Raw genomic sequence first — 6,000 nt, 5'->3', positions numbered from 1 at the left:
AGCATTAATTTCCCTCTGTTAATCTGACCTGTGTCATGAGGGAGAAACGCTGACGGGTTTTTCACCCTGTATTTTGCACAGTCCCGGTTTGGCCTCACTGTGCTGAACTCTTTTAAAGCAGGGCAGCAAACCTGGGCGAGAGCCAAGTGCTGCAGCTGCCCGGAGCCAGCAGAGGGGAGGCGAGAGCAGAGATTCTGCTTTTCCTCACTTTGCAATGAATTTCAAAAAAGAGGAAAAATGGCTAACGGCGTGTTATTATTTCCCAAAATAAGAGCGGTCTGATCAAGCTGATAACAGCAGTGGTGTCCGTGGCAATCAATCTAACAGCGATCTGGCGGTGTCAGATGAAGCAGCGGGCAGGCAGAGGCTGGAGGGCTCTCCCCATCCCTCATCCTCCTGATTTGGGGGTCAGCTGCAGGGTTTGAGCTCTGCCGAGAGCTGCGTTTCTCCTACAACACTCTGTGTCATCCCAACTGTGGTACCTGAACCCCACGCCCACAGCCACATCCTCCCCATCCCCGAACCACCAGCCCAGGCACCTTCTTGGCAGAGCTTCTGCTGGGGCTCTGGGAGACCAGGGGAATATTTACATGGGAACATGGTACCATGGTGCTGCTGGAGCTGTCCTTCGAGGTGAAGGACAAACAGGTTCGTTTGAACAAGGTCATCCCTTTCACAACTCTGAGTTTGACTGTAAAATGAATTTATTTCAACAAACCCTTTTTTGATAAATGAAAGCAGCACCACTCTGTGTATAATTTCTATAAACAATCTTCCCTAATGTTTACCTAACCTGGCCATGCAGAAACTCTCACACATTAAATATTAGATGAAAAGGAGCTATGAAAGCTTTATTTTTTAAGCAAGAAACCCTGCATGCCATGGGAAAATGCCTTGGAACTGGGGCTCTCCAGGCTCCAGCTGGAGGTGAAGGTGCTGCCATGGCTTTGTGTTGGGGTTTTTTATTTCCAGGGCTTTAGCAGAGCTGTAGCGTGGGGTTTGCTGGGTGCATAAGTCCTGGGTGCCAGCACATCCCTGTGTAGCTGGAGGTTGGGGGTGCAATGGTTTATCTCCTCCTGTGTCACATTTGTGCCTATGAAACAGTTTCCCATAGTCTGATCTGATGAGTGGGATGAGCCTGCAACGAGCTGATGCGTTTCTTCAGGGCTTTGTGGATACTGAGATTGTGGGATCTGTCTAAAGTGTGTGTTAAAACTCAGCTTATAGTCCAAATAAACTCTCAGAAATTCCAGTATCTCTAAGACGTGCTTGGAAGTGTTTTATACTTTTTGCTTTTCGTGTTTCCCTGATGCTTTTCAGCATTATTTTTAATGACACGGTGTTACCGGAGATCACTTTAGGTGGATAATGCAGTATTTATGGAGAAACCAACAGCTAAATCTGGTTATCATTGACGTTGCTTATAAAATACACATAACAATCAAGATACTGACCATGGCAGTAAATTGAAAATATATTGAAAACATAAAGCATTTTTTTCAGTTTATTAGTAATATAAAAAATATTTGGGATTGTTTCCCGCCCTTGTTAAGAAGAAAGGTATAGAAGCTGTTGTAAGGAAATCTGTAGTAGTGTTGGTCCAAATGCTGGTGTGGTGCGGAGGGTGAGCAGCGTGCTGGGTTCTGTGGGTTTCAGATAGCAAACAGTCTGTTCTGGACACGCTATGAGCACCTGGAGCGTGTTCTCCTCTGCCAAAGGGCTCATGGAGGGAGCCCAGCCTGGAGCAGATGCTGACTCAGCATTAACACCAACTGATGGGGCTCCGAGAGGTGCTGGGAGCAGGTTTGGGAGCTACTGGAAGGCTGGTGGCTTTGCAGCGGTGGCATTAAAATATGTGACGTCCCCCCACACTGGCTGCAGTTCCCTGTGCTGGGTCAGGTCACCCCCCCTGCCCACATAGCACAATTTGGGCACATTGTTGAAGAGTTTACCTGGCAACCACTGGGTAAGTGTAAAAATATTAATAAGGCTGCTGCAGGTCACCCTGAAATGGGAATTTACGGTGGTAGTCAGAGCTAATGTTTTGGATCAATGCAACATCCCTTCTCAGAATGAAAAAATAAATTAAACAGACTGTCATACGGAGGGTATGTAACCAAATCAATAATATTTATTGCATTTAATCAAAAATAGATTCAGGTAAATGCATTCCATATGATAGCCATGCACTTCGTGTGATGCACACCTCGCCGAGGGTGCTGGTGAGGCTCAGTGAGCTGCACACCGCTTGCTGGAGTGAGGGCTCAAGCCCCCTGTCATTACACATTAATAAGATTAGGGGTATTCATTTGTGTATGATGCTCCGAGCAACAGATAGGGTGTGTATGTACCCAGGGAAATTATCACAGGGCCTTTATTGTGGATAAATAATATGTATTTAGGAACCAAAAATCATTCCTGCTTCCTCTGTGCTGCCCAGTTTGCTGGCTGCATCTAGAGGGCAAGATGAGATGCTGCTATACACCATGTTGACCTCACATCGATCAGCCACTCAATGCATGTTGATACCTCCCAATGCGGCCTTGTGGGTGGGTGTGATGGGGACAACTGGATCCCCCGTCCGGGCCAGAGGTGTCTGTACCTTCAGGAAGGCTCTTGCCACCATCCTGGAGGAGCAGGTCCCTGGGAATGGGGGGGTGCTTACACCTCCCCTGTTCCCCTGTGCTCATCGGGTGCTGTTTTCTCATCCTGAAAGGAGGATTTGATCACCAAAACCTTCCTTCTACTCCTGGAAGTTAAATATTAGAATTCTTCCTAGCTGCATACATAATTCACTACACTAATCTTCCCTTAAAACATACTCTTTCCACAAAGCCCCTCTGTATTGATCCAACAAAGACAATTATATATTATGGGGGTGGGGGGGAAAACAGCTGAAATATTTGAGATTGGCTCTTTGGTGGGATTTATTACGTGTCTGAACTATAGTGTCTGCCTATTTTTTATTCTAAGCCTCTATGACAGGGGTCATGTCTTCCTCCATATACTGTACAGCGCTGTGCACTCTGATGGGGCTATATTAAATACTCAGGATGATTGATCACACTGTATAAATAACACACTCCTGTTGTGTTTGCAGGCATGCACGTGGGTACATCAGTGGTACTTCTATTCTGCGCAGCCCCAGCGCCAGCGACAGGTACTGCTGCCCCATGCACAAGGCAGTTGTACTGTCCTGAGGATCATGCTCTGACCCTGAATTTGGTCCTTCTGGAGAGCCCCAAGGTCCTTTCCAACCTAGATTTCTTCTGGTTTGCTGTTTTTCCCAACTCAGTATGTTGCAACAACCTTCCTGAGCGGGATGCTGTCCCAGGGTGTCTCCTAAAGGTGATGCAGTGCAGAAGCCCAGAGGTTTTTGGGTACCCTGCATCTGCGTGGGAACCCATCACACTCTTGCCTTGGCCTTGGGGTGCAGGGTTGATGCCCTTTAGGAGAGGGATCATGTACTATCTCCATCCATACCCCAAAATAAGGAGGCAAAGCAGACAAACTGAGAGTGTCTGAGAGCCTGACTGTGTAGGCAATGAGAAAATAATGAATTACCAGGATCGACTGTTTGTAAATGCACGTGAGATTAATGAGCAAAGGCTTCTCCATAACACAGAAGGCATGAAATCAATCCCGTGCTCTGAGAATAATGAGGGAATCAATAGGATTACGAGGTTAAGGCCGGAGTAAACCTGAATGACAGCTGCAAAATAAATTTTATTTGGAGGACGTGGCTGGGGTTAAATGAAACATAATAAATAATGTAAAGCATTTAAGGGGTGGGGAAATGGTCCAGAGATGTAAGGAAGAACAGAAGGCCCCACAGTCGCTAAATCTGTCCAGTTTATATCCACAGTGTGTTTTTGCAGGCGTGTGATGTATGTGACATATACCATGCCTATGGCTGGGCTAGTGGCACTGCGAGGTGTTCTCCTCTCCCCTCCAGGACAGGGACAGGAGTGGCGTGCATTTGGGGGGGGCATCGCATATGAGCTGCAGGCTCATGCATCCCTTTCTCCCTGTGTTTCTCTTTTGGTATCCGATTAAAAAGGCCAACATTGCCGCTATCCCACTGTAGCAGTTGCACTGATTTTTCTGACATAATTAACTCCCGGTTCAGCTCCTCCCTGCTAGGAGCATTCAGGGAATGAGATCCGGAGTTCCTGGGATGTGCCAGATGCTTTATAGGCAGACCCCAGCCCAGAGAGATGTCATCTGCTTTTGCCCCCCAGGAAGCACATTTCCCACTCCAGGAGGATCAGCTCTGAGTGGGAATGGGATAGCAGAGATTTTGCTCCTGAATCTCCATGTAAAAACCCCTTTCACTTCCTTTGGGGTTGGTCCCAGGGGATGCCATGGGACACTGTCCCAGATGCTCTTCCATCAGGTTACCCCGCGCCGCTTGTCCTCGTGGAGCGGACCGTGCGTGTGCGGCTCAGCCCTGCTAATAACAGCTGCGTGTGTTTTTCCAGTCATTAAGCGTATGACTAATAGAGCTGTCCTGGCTGCATAATGCACGCTGACAACAAGGAGCCTCAGGGGAGGGGAACAGAAATAGAGGGATATGAAGAAAATGGCTTAAGTTTATCCTCCAGTCAGTAGATGTGCTTTCCCTGTGGGTGTTACATTCCCTCCTGTGTTGGGGCAGGAGGCTGGAGAGCCGAGAGTTGCCTTCTGCCACGCTTCCTGCTGTAGCTGCCTGGGGCCCTGGGTGTCCGTCTGTCTGTCTGTCCCAGGCCACTCGATGCAGCACCATGGTGCTCTGTGCTGTGACCTGCCCCTGTGCAGGGGATGCTGTGGGTTCATCCTCGTGCGTGATACCCGCGTGTGTTCTGACCCCACCACGTGTTCACCTCAGCTCTGGTGTCACCAGCACAGGCTGATGGTGGCAATGCTGGCTCTTGGTAGTTTATCCCACTGCCATGTGCTGAGTGTGCGCGATGAAGGGTTTGCAACCTCCTGTGTGCACAGGCAGGTCCCTGCTGCCTGAGCGTCACTGCCTGTCCCCGCACACGTGCAGCACCTCCCCACCGAGGTCCTGCAGAGCCACCTGCCTCCCACATGAGACGTCTCTGCAACAGGATGCGGAAAAATGCCTTTAAGTTTCCTTTTAATAGCTCCTGTAAATCTTATTTTATGCTAAAGCTAAAGACGCATTTATTATTGTCATAAAGGAGGAAGAACTGGTGAGTCCCTGGCTGGCCCCAGACCAGGTGACCTGGGCAGAGCAGAGGCAACAGGTCAAGGGCCAGGGTTATTCCTCACCTTTTGGCACATTCGGGGACACATTGATAAAAACCTTGGGCTGCTTATGGGGTGCAGTCCCCCATGGCCAGGAAGGATGAGAGGAGCCCTGAGTCCAGCACACGGAGCTGTGGGCCAGGGCTCGGGGAACAGACTGGGGATGAACACGTCCGAGTGCCTGAGCACTGGTTTTCCTCCAGCACCTCCTCTGCCATAGGAAACCATGCAGGATGTATTTTTTTTTTATGTTTTTATTTTATATTTTTAAACCATTGCACAGGCAATCTCTATCCCAAATCCCAGCCCAGAGGTCAGTGGAGAATTGGCCCTGCACCTGCAACCTGAAACCAGCTCTGCCTGGCTGGCGAGCCTCACACTGCGCTGCTAATTGGGAGGTGCGGGGGGGTTGTTTTTCTTTTCTGTTTTATTTTGAGATGCTGTTTTGAAGAGCATGGCCAAGAATGGGAATTTCATACAATAAACAGAAAAGCTGTTTTGAAGTTATTTATTGGTTCTGTTTTCCAGCACGTGGACTAGTATTGATTTATTTTGCAGCGTCTCCAGAGGCTTCTTCAAGGTTAAAATGTAGACATCGCATGTTAGGCTGGACGAAATACTGGCAGGAAAATGCATTTGGCTCTTTTAATTGGAAAAACATACTCCTTTTTTCACCCTGAGGCCAAGACTCTACCACAGCAGCACAGCGCAGCACAGGGAGGGCAGGCAATGTGTACAAGCGGGAGATGC

This window comes from Patagioenas fasciata, chromosome 19 (genome assembly GCF_037038585.1).
Source record: "Patagioenas fasciata isolate bPatFas1 chromosome 19, bPatFas1.hap1, whole genome shotgun sequence".
Lineage (NCBI taxonomy): Eukaryota > Metazoa > Chordata > Aves > Columbiformes > Columbidae > Patagioenas > Patagioenas fasciata.
Note: the sequence above shows the minus strand (reverse complement) of the source record.